The sequence below is a fragment of the Ambystoma mexicanum genome, chromosome 8 (genome assembly GCF_040938575.1).
Source record: "Ambystoma mexicanum isolate Mex_15411 chromosome 8, UKY_AmexF1_1, whole genome shotgun sequence".
NCBI classification, from domain to species: domain Eukaryota; kingdom Metazoa; phylum Chordata; class Amphibia; order Caudata; family Ambystomatidae; genus Ambystoma; species Ambystoma mexicanum.
In genome coordinates, this window is record NC_090929.1 from 509,498,587 (window position 1) to 509,522,513 (window position 23,927).

Sequence of the window (23,927 nt, forward strand, 5' to 3'; positions counted from 1 at the left end):
ATGAGCCAGTGCATATGGGGGTGGTGCCACTGTCTGTGTCAACCAGAAATATGGTTATACGAACTGCCCCACCCTCATTTAAAAGTGTTACCTTGACTTTGCTAGTAGGCATGGCGGGCAAACTCACTGATAGATTGGTGGACGCTACACGGCAATTGCCAGATCTGGATGAATGGGACAAAGGTGAAGACAAGCCTTCGAGAGAAGGAGTGGTGCAGTGAGAGGAGAACAGAGGGCAGGAGACACAATAGCAGAGATTCCCAGGTGTCAAGAAAGGACATGTACTTGGCACTATTGAAAGATGGTTTGCCATGGGAAGAAATTGATGGTATTGAAACCAGAGGAATGTATGAGTTGTACAAAAAGAGAGGGCTTGCAGGCAAAGAGCGCTATAAACAAGTTATGAAACAGGCAGTGTCTAAGCAGAAAAGTGACACTTTATCTTCAGCACCATCTGAGGAGGAGCAGGGAAAAAGATCTATGGGGATTCCTTCCCAGTACCAGCCAACATACACTGAGCTGAGAAAAACAGTGAGTGGAACGTTAGGCTGAGTCTGGGTGCACTCATTCTAAATTTGAATATGTCGAAGTCCCGGCAGTGTCCGCTCACATAGAAATTGACAGACAACCTCATGTTAATGTAAAGATATTTTGCAAGCCTTGGAACACACAGGAGGTCTGAGCGTGTATGACCCCGGGGCGGAGGCCTCATTGATTCATGGAAATCCTTCAAGGTTTAAAGGTTGACACTTACTATTACTGGACTGGGTGGAAAAGAGACACAAACACGAGTGGAAATGAACATAGGCAATTGGAAAAAAAAACAGAAATATCAAGTGTTGACTGTCCTGCTACCTGAATACCTGAATACATTATTGGATTTGACATTTTGGAAGGGTTGACTTTATGGTTCAGAGGGAAAACTTATCAATTTGGAGTGAATGCATTGACTTGTGCACCAGTTATTGTAGGCAAATTGAAGATCCCTCTGGTGCACATGCCATTGGCCACAACGCTTGTGTCAATGTATTTGAGGGAACCTGGAACATATTACTATATTTGGCAAATGCATTTTATACGGTGCCAATTGTTGAAGAGTGCCAGGAGCAGTTCTCATGTTCTTGGGGTGGGCGTCAATGCACCTTCACAAGATTGCCTATGGGGTACTTGCATAGTCCCACCCTTTGTCACTGGCTGGTGGCAGAACACTTAGATAAGATAACATGTAAGCCTGACATACAAATCTTACATTACATTGATGATATTCTGATTCAGGGTAAAGATGAGCACAGGGTGCAAACTCAGCTGGAAGTGATCATTGATGGATTGAAAAAGGAAGGCTGGGAAATAAACCCCAACAGGATTCAAGGGCCAGCTGAGACTGTGATACTTTTGGGAATTCAATGGCACAATGGGCACTGACAGATAGTGCCAAAGCCAAACAAAAGATACTTGAATTTACTACTCCAGTGAACAAGAAACAAGCTCAGCAGTTCATAGGGCTGCTTGGATTTTGGAGACAGCATAAACCACATTTAGAGCACATTTCCGCCCCACTTTACAAAGTGACACGAAAGAAATATGCATTTCAGTGGGGCGAAGAGCAGCAGAGAGCATTTGATTTGGCAAAGGACACAGTGCACCATGTGCTTGATTTGTGGCCTTTGAAGTCAGCAGAAGTGGAGCTAAATACATCTGTGCAGGAAAACAATGCTAAATGGAGTATGTGGCAGAACCAAGACAATAAGCGAGTCCCTTTGGGATTTTGGAGTCGCAAATGGCAGATGATAAATACACTCCATTTGAGAAGCAATTGCTAGCATGTTATTGGGCTCTTTTTGATACAGATCAATTGACAGGGAGTCATGATGTACTGATTAGACCCGAGATCCCAAATATGCTGTGGGTTTTGAGTTCTCCTAGGACACACAGAATAGGACATGCTCAAGAGGCTAGTGTAAGCCAATGGAAATGGTACATTCAGGAAAGAGCCACATCAGGAATGAGTGGGGTTGCGAAAATCACATGAGCAAGTGGCTAATATACCACCTATAGATTACATACTACAGAAAGTAACTGAAGTACATGAGTCTGAAGTGAAATGGGGAGTACCTTACAGAGATCTGGCGGTGAAACAGGCAGTGCATGCCTGGTCTACTGATGGCTCTGCTCGCTATGTAGGAACTGAGTGCTACTGGAAAGCAGTGTCACATAATCCCAAGACAAAAGCGATCTTGACAATGTTAGGGAAAGGGAAGAGAAATCCGTTTGCAGAACTCTGTGCAGACTAGCAAGCATTGAAACAAGAGCAGGGATGTCATTTCACCAAAATGCCAGGGGTAGCGGAAGTGACATCACACTACCCTTGACCCCCTGGTGACATCACAGGAAGGGATGTCATTTGACCCCATCCCAAAGTGATATCGCGGGAAGCGATGGAACACAACCTTTCACCCGTTGATAAAACAGGAAGTGGCATCACATAGCATTGTACACTGCGAAAAATATGGTTGCAATATCACTATTATGTGATATACATTTCATACAAGAATGGATTACGATATCGTTAAGATCAGTGTGTATAGGCCCATTTTACCAAATTACTGTAAATGCAAGCAGACGTCCATGACCAAATGATAATGATGTGTTGTTATATAGCACTTACGCTTAGGCGCTTTATATAGAAAAAATATGCACCCAATATCACCCAACCTGTGTTGGTACTCATGTATCGACCTCAGAAGGATGAAAGGCTGAGTTGAGGCGTTTAAGAACAGACTAAATCAGTGACTCACCCTCTGAAGTGTGCCTGAAATAAACCTTTAATGAGTCTAGCAATTATTGTATAGAATTCCAGAAAGACACATTATTTGGTATTCCTATTGTTTGTTATTTAGGGTCACTGCTGAAATTGTTAGACTTGTGGCACTCCTGTTCATGGTGCTGGCCACAGCCCAGGAGCTTGCATTACAATCACACATTTTTTTTTTCTTTTTTTCTTTTTTTTGCTTTTTTATGTAGAGGTCGCAAGGGGGACCACAGAGGTCGCAAGGGAGATCTCAGAGGTCGCAGTTGCAACCTCTGGTGACCCCTAAATGATGTCCCTGAACAAGAGACACCTGTTCAATGTCATTGGTACACATATTCATGGTCAGTGCACAATGGGCTAGCTATGTGGCTGGCAACATGGTAAAAGAGTGGATGGAAAATACATTCAAAGGAATTGTGGGGAAAAGAACTGTGGGAGATATCTTGGAAATGCTATCAAAACGTGAAGTAACAGTGTATCATGTGGATGCACACTGGACTACCCTCTCTATTCTGTTGCAGATGAATACACCAAGATTTCATCTGTGGACGCAGAGGCTCAGCAGGGAGATTAAGAGGGTATAGCCAAGTGGGCTCACCAGAAATATGAGCATCTTGGAAAAAAAGCTAGTTGCACGTGGACAAGCTAAAGGGACCAATATCCCTCTAGAGGTAGTGAAAACAGTTATTTTGCAATGTCCTGTGTGTCAACATCAACAGCACAGACCCTTCCTTCATATTGTCCAGGGCACTTTGCGAAGAGGCAAGTTACCAGGTCAAATCTGGCAGATTGATTATATGGGTCCTATGCCAATCAGTAAAGGCTGCCAATATGCATGTACCATTGTGGATACTTGTTCAGGATATTTGATGGTGTTGCCATGCAAGAGGACCACATAAATAAACACCATTAAGTTGTAAAACCAGATTACTGTGCATTATAGAGTGCCCTTGCAAATTTAGAGTGACAATGGCACACATTTCAAAGGCAAGCTAATTCAAGGGTATTGTCAGGAGGACACTGTTGAGTGGCTCTACCATGTCCCATATCATCCACAAGGGGCAGCGCTGATTGAGAGAATGAATGGGCTGTTGAAAGAGCAATTGCATAAATCAGGAAATGCTAGGCTGGCGTGAGCATGTGTTTGATGCTGCAATAGGCCAGTGGCTGACTGTGAGACGCCTATGATGCACATGTCAACTCCTACTGTGCAGAGGCATCCTAATTCAGCTACAGAAACCTTGTTGTATTGGGAGTTTATGCCAGGTGCCTTTGCTCCTTACCGAGCAAGAGTCTGCAGGAGTAGATTTGCATGCGCAGAGAGAAATCAGATTAGAACCCAGAGGTATAATAGTCATTGAGAGTAGGATTGCAGTACACATTTCCTCTGATCATATGGGATGGATTGATTGTCCCTAGATCGGGATTTGCATTGAAGGGCATCCAAGTAATGGGAGGAGTGATAGATGCTGACTTTCAAGGAGTAATCAAAGTCATTTTAATGCACAATGGAGATCAGATATTGCCTATCCATGAAGGAGATAAGATAGCCCAATTGATTGGCATACCTGTTAAACCGTCCAGGATCAAAAAGGGAGCGCCCCTTACAGTACTAACAACTCGGGGGAATCGTGCTTTTGGTTCATCAGATCGCATGGTACTGGGTGCAAAGGTATGGGAACAAAAGACTAGTGGCCTACTTGTACCCGCAGATGTCACAACATCAGGCAAATACCTAGTGGTGTTAGTAATGGAGCCTGGCAAAGAAAAAATTGACTATATCACTGCTGATAAATGTTATTTAAGAGAATGATTATCAATAGTAATATGCCTTTTTTGGTTTGCTTTACAGATTCTGTGCCTGGCTAGCATGAGTGTGATTCTAAATGGTGTCCACTTGGTAGACTCAAGTTACACATAGCAGAAGCAAATTCAAAATTTCACATTTGTGCAACCTACCAATCTGAATCTGATGAGGTTGGAGAATGAAATTCGTAGGTCACTTGATGCCTACGCCGACATACCAGCCCAAGCAGGCACGAAGTAACCGATTCGCAAAGCATTGAGGATGAACCAAATTCAAATTGCCTAAACAGAGAATATATGGATTTACCCGTCTTGGGACATTTTAAACATCACTTACTTTTGCTTATCAAACTCACATAATGGAATGGACCTATTGATAACCTGTCGGGTAGCAGTGCCAACTTGCGACATATTTTTAGTGTGATGAATATTTTAAGTTCTTTCACGAGACCAACCGCAAATGGAGTAATATCACTTAAATCCACAATTATAATATTGCTCAAGCAGATATTTGTTTTCTAATGACTTGTCAGCCATAGAATGTTGGCAAGTGTCAACAATTGAATATAAATCAAGAAATAAACTGAACTGTGTTTGAAAAACAACTATGTGCACGCGCTCCAAGCAGATGCACCAATGTGACCAACACCATGACTTGTAATCATACAATTATAGCTGCTAGTCATTTGAACCATGTCAAACTTCCAGTAGGATGGTTATTCTCATGTGGGAATACTACGTTTACCTACATTCCTGTTAACATCTCTGGAGGTTCATGTGCAGTTAAACGACGAGCACTAACCTTGTTTCCTTTGCAGCCAGCATCACCTAGAGTTAAGAGATCAATTTCTGAATCTATAGGATTAACCCCAGATTGGGATTCAAATGTGCATTTATTATCTGATCACTTCATTTACTCGGCCATCTTCAGGAATAATTTTTGTGTCCTGAAGATGGCTCAGTAAATAAATCATGTGAGCATGTGGGAGAAGGTGCATCGTGGGAAAATGGCCAAAACACGTGTTGACTTAGAACAAGATCTGTTTTTTGGGTTTTGGTTTGTCCCACATACAAACAACACTATTTGAATGTGAAAGAAAACAGCTGATTTGTACCAGTAATCATATATACGCAGAGGTTAGGATTAGAGCCGATTAAGTCTGCTAACATCACAGATCATCAGTGTGTTTCTACTTGTTATGATGTGAAATGACAAGTCACTCAGTACTAATCCCCAGTCACATATTGAAATATCTCTGAATGATATGATGAAGTAAACAATAATAAATGAATTCTGTTATATAATTTTCACTCTTCCGGTTTGTGCTTACAGTTCAGTAAGCTTGAGAATAGGTACCAGTGTGCACACACGTTTGTGTCTAGTGCTAAGGGAGGGATAACTAGCTTCCTGACATTGATGTATGATCTTGCAAGCTACATGACCCTATTAAGAAAGATTAAACTTGGTTACCATGTTGTCTGTCCTGACCAGTGCAATCTGACTGGTCAGGAGATATCTGCAGTAAAGCAGGGCTCGATACACCACTGACTGTTCTTTCCATTTGGAAGAAGCTCTGGACTCCTCTTGAGACCACAGACTTTGATCTGAGGCTAGCCCCTATGTAGATCCTCATTCTCCTGTGTTGGCATTGCTGGTGTGAATCAGAGGGACAGTGTGAAGCAGAATTAATCCCTCCAGGAGTTTGGAAGATGACAGCCACCATTGAGGATCTGATCTGAGAGGCAGAACTCCAGAACCCCAGAATATGTGACACCATTATCTTATTATGTTTTTATTTTATTTGTGGTATTAATAAAGTGCAAACCGTGCACACAAATTTGATTTATACAGTGCTATGTAGCGCACATACACATTGAAATACAACACCTGATAAAAATAGCATGACAGGCTATAAGAATACAGTTTAAAAATAATATATTAAAATGCAAAAAAAGAAACAAACCAACATTCGTACCAAGGTGTTGGCTGTGGGAATAACAGCAGGAAAGCTGTTCTAGAAAATTGCAGCTGCAGTAGAGAAGGCCTGTCCCTCAGTTTGTCATTTCTTGTCTGTAGGAATTATTAGCAACAGCGTATCTCTAATTAGGGAGCTTTCATTTGTTCCCAATGAATGGAGTTTGGTTAGCAGAATAAGAAGGGTGGTCTCAATGTAAAGCTTTAGATGTTATGGCAATCAAGTTTAAAAATAATATGTGCTTGCAATGGAAGTCAGTGTAAATAATTTAAAATGGGTGATACAGGATCACATTTCTTTTATCCTATTGTCAATTTATCAGTGGACTGAAAGGGTATTTTCAAAGGTCTTCGAGTAGATACAGAGGCATAATCAAAACTGCATTGCCTCCATCATTATGTGACAGAACTTAACATTGAAGAGTATACTGAAAAGAATGGGAAGGCAAGTACTCTTTAATTCTACAAAGAAGAGACAGTTGGTAATATATCGGAAGCATTTGCATCTAATGTTATATTGCCAGGAAGTAAAGAAGATATCCAAGATCATGCTAGATTAAAGATTCTATTGGGGCCAATTCAGAGAAAATCAGTTTTAGAAATGTTAAGTTTTAAATTAATTGAATCCATCCATTCCTTGATATCTAATAAGCAATGTCCCAAGAGGGAAATGTCATCCTCTGATCACACAGAAAGATATAATTGTGTGTCATCTGCATACTAATGGATGCTGATGGCATGCCTAAAATCCCCATCTGTTGCATATGGCGAATGAAATGAATAGGTGATATCATTTATCCCTGAGGAACATCACATTGTATGAGTCGGTGGGAGGAGCTCTTGGTTCCAATCTGGACAGTTTAATGTCTGTTTGAAAGGAAAGATTCGAACCAAATCAATACTGCTCCCCCTAAACCCATATGACATGGAAGACTGGGTTCTATGTTCATTTATCAATAGTAATTTTTTCAATGGGTTTTTTGCTGACATTTATTTGTGACAAAACTCTTGCATGTTTTCTTTTCTTTTTGGGGGAGGTTGCCATCCACCCACTCCCACCCCTTTTAATTTAACACTATGCCCTACCACTCCACCCCTTATATACCCTTCCCCACACTCCCCTATGTTTTTAAGATTTGTTTTTAAAAAAATCAAATGTCTGCAAAAAAACATTGAAAAGAATGACAGTCGGTAAATGAACATTGTGCTGAGAGATTGTTAAGAAGTACTGAGTGATCCACGCTATTGAATATTGCTGAGGGATCGAGATCTACAAAAAGGCAGGCACCACCCCCCCATCAGTAAAGTGAAGATTGCTATCCAACACTTCAACAGTAGCAGTCTCAGTGCTATGGGTGGCACTAAAGCCCAATTGAAAAAGAATTCCAGGGTAATACAATTATTTAATTGCAATGATACTACTTTTTTAATATAATCCTTCAAAAGAAAGACAAATTAGATGCTGGATGATAGTTGTGTAAGTCGTCCACATTATTTCTTATTTAAAAATGGGGCAAGAATGCCTGTTTTAGTCAATTGGGGAAAATACCTTTGTTAAGCGATGAGCCCATAATCTGATGGGGTATTGTTAATGAGGCTGTAATAAAGCTTTTATAATTTTGGTTGGGAGTTAATCTTTAGAATAATAAGTAGGTGATAAAGTGTCAAGTGTATTAAGGAACATATCTATGATAGGCATGAGGAAAAGCTCCTAACAGGAGTTTGAAGTTTACTCTTCAAATTTCCCAAATCTTTATGAATAAGATCAATTTGCAAATTTAAAGATTGATCACAATCATTACAAAGATCAACAGTGTAGTCATTGTAACTGGATTGGCATCCTTTCTCTCAAAAAGAGATTTTGAATTATTTTCAACTGAGAAAATAACCTAGGAATAATCATCTATCTTTGCATTATTTTTATAAGCTTCATTCTTTTTTGACATGGAAGGTTCAAATTGATGAACTCCTTACAGTTATTGGTATTCCACCATCGCTTTTCCAATTTACAAACAGCATACTTATTTTCATTTAAAGTGTGTATATACCAGGTATTATGTGATTTTAGTTTCTATTGTGGAAATTTGATTGGGATCATGTAATCCATAACTTTGGTTAACATCTCACAGTAATTCTCAACTAATTCATCAGTTGAGAGTGATAGATCCAGGCTTTGTAAACTGGAAGACATTGACCCTTTAGATTTGTCTACTGAACAGGAAGAGGGGAGTATCGCTCCTTTAAAATTGCAGACTGCAATATTACTACACAGCCCAAGGTCAAGACACTTGGGGTGATCTTTGATCAAGAATGATCTATGGAAAGTCAGATTAAAACCCTGGTGTCTAGCACTTGTTACCTTCTGAAATGAATGCCCCAGCTACAGCTCTTCCTCTTGTCTGCCAAGCGTGCTACGGTTGCTTGTGCGATTATATGAGCCAAATTGGATTACTGTTTCAGCCTTGTGCTTGGCATCTCCAAACACGACCTTACTTGCTTACAGGTGGTCCAAAACAACACAGTATGCATCATTGCAGGCATGCAAAGGAGAGAACATGTCACAGCAGCAAGGAAAGCGCTACATTGGCTCTGTGTCCGTAGTAAAATCACCCATCGTGTGAAGTGCAGTATGCACAAATGCATTTTTGGGCAGGCTTCTAAGCATCTATGTAAATTAATTTCGTGACTAGCTGCTTCCAGATTATTGAGATCTAACAATACCTGCCTTCTTGAGACCCCAAGAACTAATCTTTCTTATGTGGAACAAAGATCTTTCCTGTATGCCGCTCAGCGGATCTGGAATGCCCTTCCTGTGGACCTTAGATCCTGTTCCAGTTTCCATCACTTTAAGGGTAGGCTAAAGACTTTCCTATTTGATTGAACCTTCTGACTTCCCCAGCCTGATCTGCATTACTTCTGACCTCCTCTCTGATCCTTGTTTTTTGTTGTATTTGTCTTGTATTGGCGCCCCTTTTCCCCCGGGCTTCTGTCTTGTTCACAGTATAAATAAAATAAAATAAATTTAAAAAAAGAAAAACGAGAGCTAAGTACCTGCCTTTTCAACTGACATTGATACCGGACAGTTGAGAAGGGAAGTATAAAGTGATCTGTCTAACTGGATTGGCATATGGCGTTTTAACAATGGGGAGTTGACAATAATTCAATCTTGTAAATTACCACCATCATGTGTAGAAGAGGGACATGCATACTGCTTTAACTGTAAGATTGTTACATTTTGCATGAGGAAATTCATTGAAGACAATGTAGAGCCATAAAGTGGTGGGTTAAAATCACCAAGATATACTTTTAAAATACCAGTGTTCATTGCATCACTTATTAAGCTTAGATATTCATCTAAGAAGTTGAACAAAGGCCTGAAGGTGGTATATTATGAAATAGACACATTTAAGAATAAATATGGCTTAATCGATTTGCACTTAAAAAATGTCTTGTTAGTTAAAGCTTCATCACCATCTCTCTTCCCAATTCTGTCCATACATAAACTCGACTGATCACTGGGTAAACTTTCATCAAAATAAATGAATGAAATTGCATTAACCATGTTCACTCAGAAATAGCAAGTCATATTTATATGTTATAATCAACTCTTCAATTTCGTATGAGCGAGAAACTGCAGATCCGCAATGCAGCACTGCTGCATTGACAGTGCTGTTTTGAACATGTTTTCAAGTTTGTATTGGTATCAAATATCAGTCCAATGTTATCAAAGTTAACTCCAGGTTGACCAATAGATCTTTTATACTTAAAGACGAATCGAGGCGAGCCCTGCCCAGGGAAACTACAAACACTGATGCTGCCATGAAGACCTGGAGAGGAGGGATCTTAGCCAAAACTGAAACTTGGCTACTCTGAAGGGAGGAAGAGAAACTTGTCCCAGGCTTGTGTTGAAGTCTGATCCTATGAACTCCAGGTGTGAAGCAGGCACCAGATTACTCTTCTGCAGGTTCATCTTCCTTTCACACTTGATCAGGGTTTAGCAGACAGTAGTCAAGCACTGAAAGACCCGATCCTGGGAAGCCCCATGATTAACAAACCATCCAGGTAAGGGATCACTCCGATCCCTGAAAAGTGGAGCAGGGCAACAAATAGGGCCAATAAGTTGGTGAAAGCTCTCTGAGCTGGAGAATGGCAGTACCGGCAAATGGCGGTGTCCCTGCAAAGTAGCAAACCTCAGTAATTTCTGGTCCCTCTCCCAGATGGGAATGAGATGCACATTTCCCTGTTTCTAAGGAACAGATAAAATGGTCAACTCCTGTAAATTAATGATGGAAGAGAATTCTCCTGAAGGTTTGGGGACCAGACAGAGGTTGGAGTAGACCCCAGACCCAGTTTCATTGCAGGCACACCCTTAGTGGCCCTCTTGGAAAGAAGCAGATCCTCAGATGAAGGGCATTCTTCCTCACTGGGTTTGTATGGTAATGGGTAATCCGGGTATTGGAATCCGGGGCAAGTATGTGTATTCGAGGGACAGCCCATCTCCGACCTAAGTAACCTCTAGACCCCTCGCTGATGGGGGCGTGGAGATACACATCCTCCAGATCTATGGAACAGAGAAAATGCCTGAGGGCAATGAGCTGGATGAATGATTGCAGGGTCTCCATTCTGAATGAAGTCTTAATGAGATAATAATTCACCTCCTGTATATTAATGATGGTGATGAATTCTCTGCAGACAAAACTAAATGACCCTCTTGGCAAGATACAATACTCAGTTGAAGGGCCTTCTTCCTTACAGAGTCTATGGGCCATGGGATAATTTGGGTGCCGGAATCGGGAGGCAAGTAGGCACATTCGAGAGACAGCCCATCTTGGACCACAGTGCACGCCCAGTCATCTGAAACCTATTGTTGCCAACCCTGGGCTAAATGTGGAAGCCAACCACCAACTGGTAGATCTGGTTCGAAGTAAGTAGGAACCAGCATGACATAGTCATGCCTGATGGTTTGCTGAGGCAGTGGCAGCTAGCTGTGGGAGCTCGTGTGTAGAGGTGCAGCCTCTGCCATGACCCCAAACCCTGAATCTCCCCATTGGGCAAAAGGGGCAGGCTGGAGGCCTGATATATATTAGGCCTCCTGTCTGTGAAAGCTTTGTGTTTGATGGGGAGAGCTAAGCCTGAATCCTCTCTGGCCTACTTGACCAACTCACCCATCCTTTGCCCAAACAGCTCTGCCCCACAAAGGGAAGAGAGAAAATATCCCATTAAGAAGCATCCCCGTTCCAATATCTTAGCCAAATTTGTCTTCTGTTCACCATGACTGGCACCTCCCCTAGGGCAAAGGCAAAAAAGATGTTGCAGGTAGGTCTGAGAAAAGCATAAGCTCCTTCTCAAGTAGTTCCCCCAGGGCAGAGTATTCTGAGCCATTTCCCAAAGCTGAGAGCAATTACTAAAACTACTTAAGAATTGGCTGGGATAAATAGGCAGCAGAAATTCCTGCTTGTAACCCAAAAGTGGAAGCCGCATGAGACCTGTTTATGGATCCTTCCACTCTCTTGTTCACCTGGTCTGAAGGGAGGCCAGCTCTGAAGAAACCAAAGTCTTGTGGGTAGCACAGGGCAATAGAGAGTGAATCTTCAAGTGTTCTGGGAACTGTGTGTTAAGCTCCTGACGAGGGAACATCTTTGGCCAATGCCTTGAGACTGCTGCCTTTCCTGAACCCCTCCTATCTCGGTTAATGACATTATGGTCACTTTTCCGAATGTGCAGTCCTTGAACGCCTATGGAGTTATATCGCAGTTATAGGCATCCAGACTTCAGGAGCTGGAGGTGCAGAAGCCTTAAGATCTTCAGATCCAGGCAAGTCAATAAATGAGCTGTAACCTCTTCTATAACATTCGCACAAGGTAATTCCTTACGCTGTCTCAGCCCACCTGATCATTTGGGTCGGGGGTATGTGACTCCCCTATCGGGACTGCCAGGGGCTCAGGTTCTGCCTGAGTTGACGTCCAATCCATTGGGGGAAGTCCATCATTCACTTGCTGGCCAAGTGAGGGAGGAGGAGTTGATGTCCACAATGGGGGCCTCTGACTCACAGAGGCTTGAAACAGGGTTGTGCCCTTGCAGCTTTCCTGTTTAGCCTACATATAACTGATCTAGGGGAATCGCAGGACGAAGGGAGGGCTTTTCCGCCTAAAATAATGGAAAACTTACCCCATATATGCTATGTGCAGATTATATTGTATTTATGGATTTATCCCCAGTAGGTTTGCAGAGGAGAATTAACTGCTTCCTCCAATTTCTTGGAACAAACGACATGAAAATTATTGTCTGTAAATCTAAAATTTTAAACATGTCATCTGCACATAGGCCCAAGCGATTAGATCAAGTCTGGAGGATAGGTGATGCAAGGATAGAAGTTGTGGACACAATGATATACTTGGGGGTCGTCATAAATAAGAACTGTGATTACAGTGCCCAGTATCTCGCCCTCAGACTAAAGACCAAGTGCCTAGCAGCCCAAGTCATGAGAATCCTTCAAAAATATGGCATATTTTCTCTCATACCGCTCCTGTCATTTTACAGCCAGAAGGTGTTTCCCATTCTGTCAAGTGGCGCGGAGGGAATGCTGAAAATTGCTTGGAAATCTGGGCCTTATTTGAAAGTTTGTTTCGGCGTATTTGTCTGCGGCTGCCCAACACCCTTTTAATGGTGGTGATACGCCAAGAACTCAGATTACAATCCCTGGAGAGCATTGTGTTGTAGAAGTCCATAACACTGTACCGAAAAAGCAGAAGATGAATCACCTCTGGACATTTTTTAATGTGAAGGAAAAACAAGCAATCAAGTGCTGCGAAAATGGTGGGATAAGATCGAGAGAATAATGGCAGACCGTGAATTAGATGAAAGAGAACTACTCTCCAATCCTAGGAAAATAAAAAAACAAACTGCAAGAGCAGGATTGGATTGAAACTGTGCGCTTAAGGAACCTTCAGCACATAAGATCATGATGTGTGAGATAGAAAGAAAAGGGTTAAACCAACTCCCTTTATATCTGCAGAAGTTCCCCTCACCATTCTATAGAGACTTACTACTGAGAGTGAGATTAAATATCCTTGATACAAGAGAGTTGGCACTCGAGAGGAAATGAATACCTCCGGAAAAAGCATACTGTAGATTCTGTTGGCTGTATGGAAAAGAAATTCTCAATCACTGGGTAACCTCCTGTCTAATTTTGTCAAGCTTACGAACTAAATACCTCAAGAAACATCGAATGATTCGTAACACTGAAGTAGACCCGAGTTGATGGGAGTGGATGTTAATGGGGGAGACCAGCTTGTGTTTGGAAGTCCTTAGGCTCATTGAAGCTATTCTTTTAAAGTCAAAGGAATTGAAGTCCACCCAAAACAAAGAGCCAGAGGGCCAATGAGCTACTAAGAATAGAACCTGATTTTATCTTGTTTTATCTTGTTTTCCAATTTCTATTGTTCTCCCCCATCGACTTAAATTGGAGGGAGGAATACAATATGTATTGTGAAAGTATTTTTTTAGTTGGAATGGAATGCATTAATTAATTAATGTAAATGGTTAGAATAACTTGTTAATGTTACGTGGTATTATGAATAAGTTGAACCAATAAACATTAAAAAAGGGGGAGCCTCTGACTCTTTGCCCCACATCAGAATGCAGGGTCTGGTCTGAGAGTCAAGACCTCGGGCGCATCTTCCTAGATGGGAAAAAATACTGTTTGCACCCCACCTGTCAGAGAAAGCAAATTCAGGTGAATGATCGGGAGCATGTTCCTCTCACAATGGGGGAGGGGACTAACATTTATTTGGTATAACTGTAGGTCTGGGAGGGTGCAATCACCTCTTGGATTAGGACTGTGACAAGAAGGATGAATGAGGAGATAATGTCTCTCCATGTCGGCATGAGGTGTATTGACTTTGTGCAACTTTCTTCCATGCCATGACAGTAGGACATGTCATGCACTGGTTGGGGGCAATATGGCATCGCAGCATCATCCAATTCAATGCAATACATATTTTTACTAGCCCAAGAGTGAGCCCTATAAACGTTGAATGTTTCGGAGAGGTATTCTGCCTATCGACAAGCAGGACAATTAATGTATAAAATGGTATATGCATATCTAGAATAACATTGATTTCATATCAAATTCTCTCCAGACTTGACGATAATAATTATCCTGTATATAAAATGCCTATGATGTCTATGAAATAACAATTCACTCTTTGAACACAATATTTCAGAAAAGCAGCACCACACCAAGTCTTCACCAGGAAGCACAAACTCACTAGAGGCCACACTATCACCCTTTCAGAGAGAGGGTTTGAGGGGGTGTTTGGAGAAACACTTTCATATTTCATCAACACCAAAGAAACATAGTCACAAAAGTGCATGTTTACAGGCCAAAGAGATGTTGCGTTTGGAGTGAGAGTCACAGCCCAGAGTTTCAATCCCAGGGAAACCCCAAAACTGGAGTTTTTTTGTTATCTGATGCCCAGTGTAATTTGTGTGAATGGCTCTTAGACACTGCACCTTGACCTCTTAGCATGCTGATTTGTTTCTAAGGCCCCCAACATGATTCTGCACCCTCTGGAATCTACGCTGCACTTCACTCACAAAATATGCTCGTCTAGTACCGAGTGCTGCATGCACCCTGTGTCTCCTCCCTGTGTTCTCCCACTCTCGTCCAGGACCAGCCCCTGTCCATTGTCCACTGTCAGAGATACCAGCTTCTCAAGTTTACTTGAGGTCATAGCCTCTCAAGTACCTTACCTGAAGGGCACAATAACTGAGATGTCTCCCTGGGGGCACCCCTTCTGTGATGTCACCATAGCCACACTGGATATATGCTTCGAGCTCCTCTCTGTGCCCTACACTAACCTTCCTGCCTGAACTTACAATCTCAACTTCTATGCTCAAACACATTTTACCTGTACCAAATAAGGTACTTAAACAGGGCAAATGTTATGTCTTTATTTATAGAAATGTATAAGCGCTGCCTTTGCATCTCAGTCACTTCGAGGCACTAAGATAACCCTCCCAACAGATATCAAACAAAAGAATTCTACAACTCTACCATCAAATAACAGATCACATCCTGATCAATGCACCATAGCACCACAGGCACGCAGGACTCCCCTGTTGACAAAATGCCTCTATGCTCTCGTCACATGACACCTAGAAGCAGACCTGAACACAGCGCACAGGGTAATTCCAAATGGCACGCAGCAACACAACAGCAAAGCTACTTTGCATTTTCCCTCCCTCTAAAATAAACACACCTCTGCTTCTCTTTCAGAACCACCAGTGTTCCCTGAGACCCTGAAAATGGCAGAATGGTGTGGTATAAATTCTAAGAATAAAACATATTATAAAATAGAGAGCCACATCAGTGGGCCTCATCAGGAGTTGGGCTGATTAGGACATGTGGCCTGGGTCTAGAGACTGTGACAGCCCCTGCCGCCTGTCTATAATCGCTGGCCCACCCTGGCATACCGAACACGTGTGAAGAGACTATATAGAGCCCCCGGCTGTTGCCATAATTTGCCGGCCCACCTCTGACATGTGTGGACTGGATAAAAAAAACATCCCCAATACCATCAAAGGGGCCCCCAGCAGCTGCTAAGTACACTGAGGAGCCCTGACAAAAGCAGTCCAACTTTAGGGGTTGGAAACGGCTCTACCACCTCAGAACAACCCAGGATGCTGCTAGCATACGCAATCCGAAAAATGACTTTTTGCTGGGTCACCCTCTACTGCTGCTGCCCTGGGCCACTCAGCACATATGGCCCACAGACTTGAGAACAATTAAAGGAGCACCAGGGCTGGCTTTAGGCCCGGGTGAGCTGGGCGACCACCCGGGGTGCCACATTAGCCCCCCACCACGCCAGCTTGGGTGAGTCTTTCAAGGGCTCCCCGGAGCTGGCATGGTGGGAGAAGGTGCGACAGGCACCCTGTTGCAAGTAAATGTGCCTGCTCTTATGCTGACACCGGGCATTCCAGTGCAGGAGCGGGATGCATTTAATTCCAATAGGGCACTAATGCTTTTGCATCGGAGCCCTATTGCAGCGATCCCTCCCGCTCCGTTCATAGGTTATTCTTTTTTGGGTGACTCACTGTTCACCCCGGATCTGAGTCTGGCTGAGGGGATCCGGGGTGGAGAGTGACTCACCCAATGTAAATACTTGTGACAATCTGAAGAGGAAAAGAACTTGTTATTTCCCTTTGAGTGAAGAGACTTTGAGAAGCAAAGAGGCTTACGCTCCGAAGGCCCTGATGCTGATGATTGAACTGTAACCTTGTGCTAAAGAAGCCAGAGACTGTGCTATGGTCAAGTGAACTGCCTTATGCCGTACTGAAAACATGGGGAAGGGAGGCCAACGGCCTGAAAATCTGACATATAATTTTGAACACTTCTTTCTTTTCCATAACATTATTCCCCACACTATTTGTATTTAGAGGTAAGGATTGGCAATAGGTTTTTTAGTATAGGACCGTTTATTTTGACAAGACACCACTAGGACTGCATTATTATTATTTGATGGTCGTAGCTTGCTTCCATCTGTATATTTAGGTTTACATAGGCGTTTATCATACCCTTTTTGAGGTTCAATAAACACCCTTGAACTGTGGTCACTTGTGTCTGTCTTGCTGATGGCATGCCTTCCGTACACTAGGCATAGGTTTTATTATAAATGTGTGTTAGTCTTGGTGTGTATTGTTTACTCTTTTTATATATAATTTTAAAAAACTGCTAGTGTACCGGAGACTAATTTCTTAAATATCATCATCCACCCACTAAAGAGACCATAAACTAGCATTATAGTTGTCTATCCTTAGTTGTCTATTCATCCTTGCTTCATTGTGTACATTTTTAATCTACTGTTTCTTTCTATAGGTATGGCATACTTCACTTGGTCACCTTGTTCCCTCACTGACCTATCGTTTCCTAGCGCAGCACACCTGGGGTGATCCCAAAAACCAGAAAGCACAGGGACGCTAGAGACAGCTAATGGCATAAATTATAGTTATAAATTGAAGTGTTTTATTGTGCCAGTCTACACCTGTCTTTCACCAAGTCTGCTAAATACCATCTCCTGGCTAAATCTGTACTTGGAAGGCAGAGGTGGTTGGTCATGAGGTGGCAGTGCCTTTTTTTAGGATCTCAATTGGAACTGGGGGCACAGTGTTAGCATTCATTTTGCAGCACTCGTCTCTTCTTTTGTGTCTTAACCCTGGGCATCGAGCCTCGTGTATGGATGCAGATCCAACACCACAAACGTGAGATGAAGTACAAATTGAGAATGTCCTTATAATAGGAGACAGATGTCATAAACGAGGCCAGTTACAAAAGCCTCAATAGCTTGACTTTGCCTGACCCTAGTAATGGGACATTTTTGGTTTGAGTAATGGTATTCCTCTATAGCCTTCTTCCTCATATCAGTGCTATACTGGGGTTTCCTAAGGGAGTTCTGCATTTCTCTTTGAGGATTCCTCCTCGTCCCAGTACTTCCCAATCCCCAGGACCCCCCACTCAGGTGATCCTCCCTTGCTTGTCCACCCCCAGGGTCAGCATCTAAAAGCGATGGCCCTTCCCTGGCCACTTGAGCAGAAGATTTAGAAGATCCGCAGGGAGTAGGCAGGAGAGTGCCTGTAGGTTTCTTACAACATATATATATATATATATATATATATATATATATATATATATATATATATATATATATATATATATATATATTCAATGAAAAAACTTTGTTAAAGGGACGTTATGGTTAAGTTGCACTAATAAAAACCTATGAAATTCAACAAAAAACGTTAACAGGATGTTATGGTTACAAGTAAAATTGAAAACCCCTGAAATTCGCCATTTATGGTAAGCTGAGCAACCATAACTCGTGCCACCACCGTGCACTGCTAAGACTAACACCCAGGACATCAAAGATGACATCACAAATATCATTGATGACATCACAAATATCATTGATGATATCATATATATACCCACACATATATATATATATATACTCTCATACTGATGAGATAGTAATAGAAGCTGAAGCTTGTGCCCATGTAAAATTAAACGCATTTAGGAGAGGCAGCTTTGTGGTAGAGAGAATACTAGGCGATAGAGAAACATTCAGATATTAGCTTTGTGAAAGAAACTCTTCATTTGGACTTGTCACATATATCATAAGGGACAAGGTCGAACCCTGCTAGGAGGTGAAATGCAGTGCAGCGATTTGTCAGGAGCGTAGAGCGAAGCAAGTTCCGAAGCACCATGCAAGAGGAAATATAACAAACAGTGTGCTCTTATAAATGGTTAGGAGTTGCAAGAGGAAGGGCACATCTTTAGTGAGAACAAGCGCGTTAAATGAAGGAGTATCACGGCAAGGATCAAACTGCCACCTGTCGGAAAATGGGCACTTGGAGTGAAACGACACATACCAAGCAACAAGGGCATTCTAATTGGGAATAATAGGGAGGGAGAGACTATGACGCAGAAACAAAGAGATACCTGTGCAGATAAGGTAGAGCAACATGGAAGGGTGGGGGTAAGAAGCAACCCTGATATCCCACAAACAGTTATATGTGTGAAATCAAAATGGTCCTCATGCACACGCACATCTGCACAAAAATGTACAGTCCAGATCTGCACATGGTCCTGGAGCAAAAGGCCAAGAAACCAGCCTCATGAAGTCATGCAGGCACACCCCATGGTGGAAGGGAATGTACCAAAAGGTGAAACATATTTCCGAAGAGAAGTTGCAATACTAGCTGTCACTTGCACAGTACAAGGCTGGGAACAGTCAGATGATGCCAACAACCCAGTCAAAAGCTCCCTTGCAATGTAAGAAATGTACCCTTGTAATTATGTAAATTCTGTATATTTTTGCTCTTCCCTTCATGTAAATTGTACTCTGTAAATTGTGTTACGATATTTGCCACTGTACCTTCTGCAACCTTATGTAAGAAATGTGCCCATATGCCCACAGGCTGGGAGAGCTATACAAATAAATAAATAATAAATAAACGTTTGGGTCTCATGAGAAAGTGATGAGCTATTCATTTTTTTGGAACCCTGTCTACACCTCACAAAGTGATTGGTCAATGAATGGGGAAGAAACCCAACATGGAACACTTGGAAGTGGGATGGCCAATGGGGAGATGATTTGCATGTAACAAAAATGTAAGAACTTGCAAAAGACAATGAAAAAGCAAATTAACCGGATAACCCGATGACTAGAGCATTGTCCAGGGGAGGTCATCAGATTGGTCACGAAAGATAGGATAGGCCAATAGGGCTAGGTATTGTATAGAATTCCATATGGGACAGAAGTCACAGCCCAATTAGTGAATGTGAATTCACATGTATCTTGCAACATAGTCATAGACATGATGTTACTCATTCCTATAAAAACCACTGTTTAATGATGAAACGTTGAATTATCCTCGAATTGTTCCCGGCCAAGGCTGTATGTAATAAACATTTGTTTTTCTTGCTACTCGTGCACTTTTTATTGCTCGTTGAATTGATTTTTGGGTGTAAAGGAGGGCGCAAAACCAGATTAGCAAAAATCAATCCAATGAGCAAATAAAAGATCTGTCAACACATGCTGCAAACATCCCCCTCCCAAGCCCTCCTCGCCCAACAGAGATGGTCAATTCTGTGTCATGAAAGGGCTGCCTTCAATTGTCGACTCCTCAGATTAGGAAACAAAAGGAGAGGTGGGTGCAGCCAAAGTAATTATAAAAATGTGCCGCCTCTCTACCCCACTCTAGACCTGCCCAGATAGGGCTTGTGTGTAAGGTAGGACTAGTGGGAGGAAGCCCCAGCAGAGCCCCGGGTCAGCAGCATGTTTTGTAGACTGTCAGGAAATGCCCCAGAGAGCTTTGGCCAACTTAAAACCCTGTATAGATGCATCTTGGATACAGACTCTGCAGTTTTGTACAACCACAAAAAAATCATTTTCAATGAACATTGAAATATAGAAGATGTGAGAGAAGACATATGGGAAGAAAGCACAAAAATGAAAGAAGACATATGCAGATGGAAATTGATGGAAACAAATAAATGAACAGTAATGAAGAGAATGTGACAAATGAGGGGAATGTAAAAAAAGTAACATGAACGAGAAGCCTTTGAGATCAACACTCCCAAGAAACAAGAAAGAAGGCATCCCAGAAGAAAGAAGAAAATGACAAATAGCTACAAGGATAGCAAACTGCCTTAAGACTATTCTTTGCTATTTCTAAAGGGAGATATTCCTGATCCTCATTTCTCATCACATCATGCTCATGTTGTTTGAGAGGAAGAGGGAGAAGTGTGAGTTTTGAAAATCATTGTGGGTTAAGAGACAGGCCCACGAATAACATACACTGCTTGTCAAGCGTACACAAATAAGCAAAAGTAGAACAACTAATTTATCTGGTGACATCTTAGTTGCAAATATATAAAACACTACACATTGGTTAGACTGTGTTGTTGCCCTAAGACTTTAGGTGGGTAGGGATGTGAAGAGTGGAAGGACAGGCAGTGTGCATGCGAGACACAGAACTTGTGAAACCATATTATGTTTTAGAGATATGAGCAATGTTGTGATAGTTAGGATTGGACTTCTTTAGTTATGCTGGAATGGCATACATGCCCCAACCATAGAAATAAGGAAAGGAAAAGGGGGCAGGGACAACCACAAGACTAAGTGGAAGGTGATGTGTGAGACCAAAGGGTCAGTAGCTCAGATGATTTGGTGGGAGTGTGATAGTGAATATCTTGTTTTGATGGTTATGTTATGTTAGGTGAATTATACCGCAAACACTTTACCATTTGCATGGTCTCCAGGCTCTCATGTGGCCCTTTAAGAAAGTGGGATGGGTAGGTTAATGAGGGTAGAGGGAATACGATAGAGATTTTGCTTTTCTGTTGGTGCTTGTAGATCCAAGAACAACTGGCATATGTGTCAGCTTTCCAAGTGTATTTGGGTTGTGTGCACTGGGTTATTGTGTCCGACAGGGCAATATCATCCAGTGACTGGGCTGTTTGTTTGCGGCAGTTGTTTCTTATGGTAGAAATGTGGGTTGTGTGTTTTTGTGAGGTGAGACTGGCCTGTTAGTTCATGGGGTATGCTGGAGAGGAGCAGGGATGGTTAGTGGTTGATACAGCGTGTTTGTTTTATTGTTGGTTCCTGAATTCGTATTGTCATTAGATTGTCTCGGGTCTCCAGTGACATTCCTGGCAGTGCCCGTTTTATGCTGATCACTGTACGCTGAATAGCCAGGTTTTCAGTTGTTTTCTGAAGGTGAGGCGGTCTTCTGTCATTCATATCTCCTTCGGGATTGAGTTTGTTGGGGTGGTCAGGAAAGGTCCCAATGATGAAGAGGGGTTCATGTTGCGTGCACCATATTTGTGCCTGGGAGTGCAGCAACGTTAGCGCAAGGTTGCAATTTCATATATGTATCCAGTGTAGTTAAATGTGAATGGGATGTGTTACTTTAATTGTTACTTTGTGTTCAAGTTTATACATATTAGATTTGTATGCACGTAGAAAGATAAATGTCAAAACCGTCAAATGAAATATAAAACAGGATCCAGATATGGGGTGCTTTGAAGTGCATAAAAGCTGGCACACAAGGAGTTTCATAATGCACATGCAAGTAAGGGGACTGGTCATAGAGAACCCACTGTCAAGAAAACATTATAGATGCAAACACGCAGATATACATAGGCAAGGAATTTATAAATCTACATGTAGTGGGCTTTTTTTATGAATGGATTAAAACTCGGCAGTCAGGGTTTTGCAAGGTGAATTTTAAGGCCTTTGAGAAACCGGTTTTGCAGAGTTTCAGAGGCCAGAGGAAGGATAAATTAGTAACTACGACCTTAGCAAATGGTCATCTCAGCTAACAAACTGGCAAGGGTTTATGGCCTGGTAACTTTGCAGAAACCAGATGTAATCTTTTAAGTGCATGAGAGCTTGCAGATGGGTCTGGGCATTTGCTCTGGCCAACAATAAACAATGGGTGAAGTGATGCTCGAGGCCAGAGTGATCGATACTCAGGGGTTTTGATTGTTTTTCGGGATGTGCTGTGCGTGCTGAAATGGTAGTCGTTTGATTCAAATTTTCCAATGACGCCAATAAGCAGGGGTGGGTGAGATGGCTATTGATAGTTCAAAGGGAACTGTCTACTCTCTTTCATGTCGTTTGAAGTATCTGTGCAAACCACGTGCACATTGTATTTAGGATTAAGAGATCTCGGACCAGCTGGAACTTGTAATGTATTGTGTTTGTATGTGAGTGTATAACTGTATGGTGATGTCATGACCTACCATTGACGAATCCTAAAAAGAGGTGTGTTCTGAAGATGATAGTTAAGATAACGGCCACCAATGAGAATGGGGAATTGGAGAAAGATGGGATTTATTTGTATAGGTTTTAACCAATCACGTGTGGGGGTGGATTTTAATAAAGTAGATGGGAGTGTTTTAACTGTTGCAAAAATGTATATAATTTATTTATTTATTTATTTTAATTTTTGTAACTTGCCAACATGCCCATGGGCCTTAGGGCACACATAGAACAAAAACAAGACGAGGACAAACAAGAAAAAGTGAAAAAAGGAGAAATGGGTCAGGAAATTATTCCAAGTTGAATAAGTGAGTCTTTACGGCACGTTTGAACGCAGTATAACTCTGGATCTGCCGTAATGTGTCAAGGTGTATGGTTCAGGGAGACTTAGGCTAGTTTGACTCCATAGGGTCATCTAGCTCCTCTGACGTTTGTACAATAAACTTGCTTTATGGACAACACGTGCACTCATTTATTAAGAGGTGGGCATAATCTGGGTTAAGCTAATTGGAGGCCCACCCCTAAAAGTTCCATAGTTTGGCAATTGGACGTGAGAATTCGGTGCCTCTAGATTTCCTTTTTTCCTAGTGTTTTGTTTCAGTTCGGAGGTTGTCGCTTGAGCTTAGGTTTTTTCCTGGTTGTTAGCGGTTAATCTTGGCTTGGAGGTATTCAGCTCCTTGTCTGTGGAATGATTTGTGGGTGATGCAGAGGGCTTTGAAGTTTATGCATATTTTTACTGGAAGCCATTCTAGGCTTCTCAGGGCTGGTGTGATGTGGTCTCTTCTGTTTAGTCTCAGGAGTATCCTTGCTGAAGTATTTTTGATCATTTGGAGTTGTTTAGTGAGCCGTTCTGGCATTCCAATGTCGAGAATGTTCGCATAGTCGATTCTTGATAATAATAAGATGATTGCAAGTGTTCTCTTTGGCAAGGAAAGGTACGGGAGTATCCCTCTAATTAGTTACAGGAGGTAGAAGCATTTCTTTGCTATAGCGTTGACTTGTGGTTCTA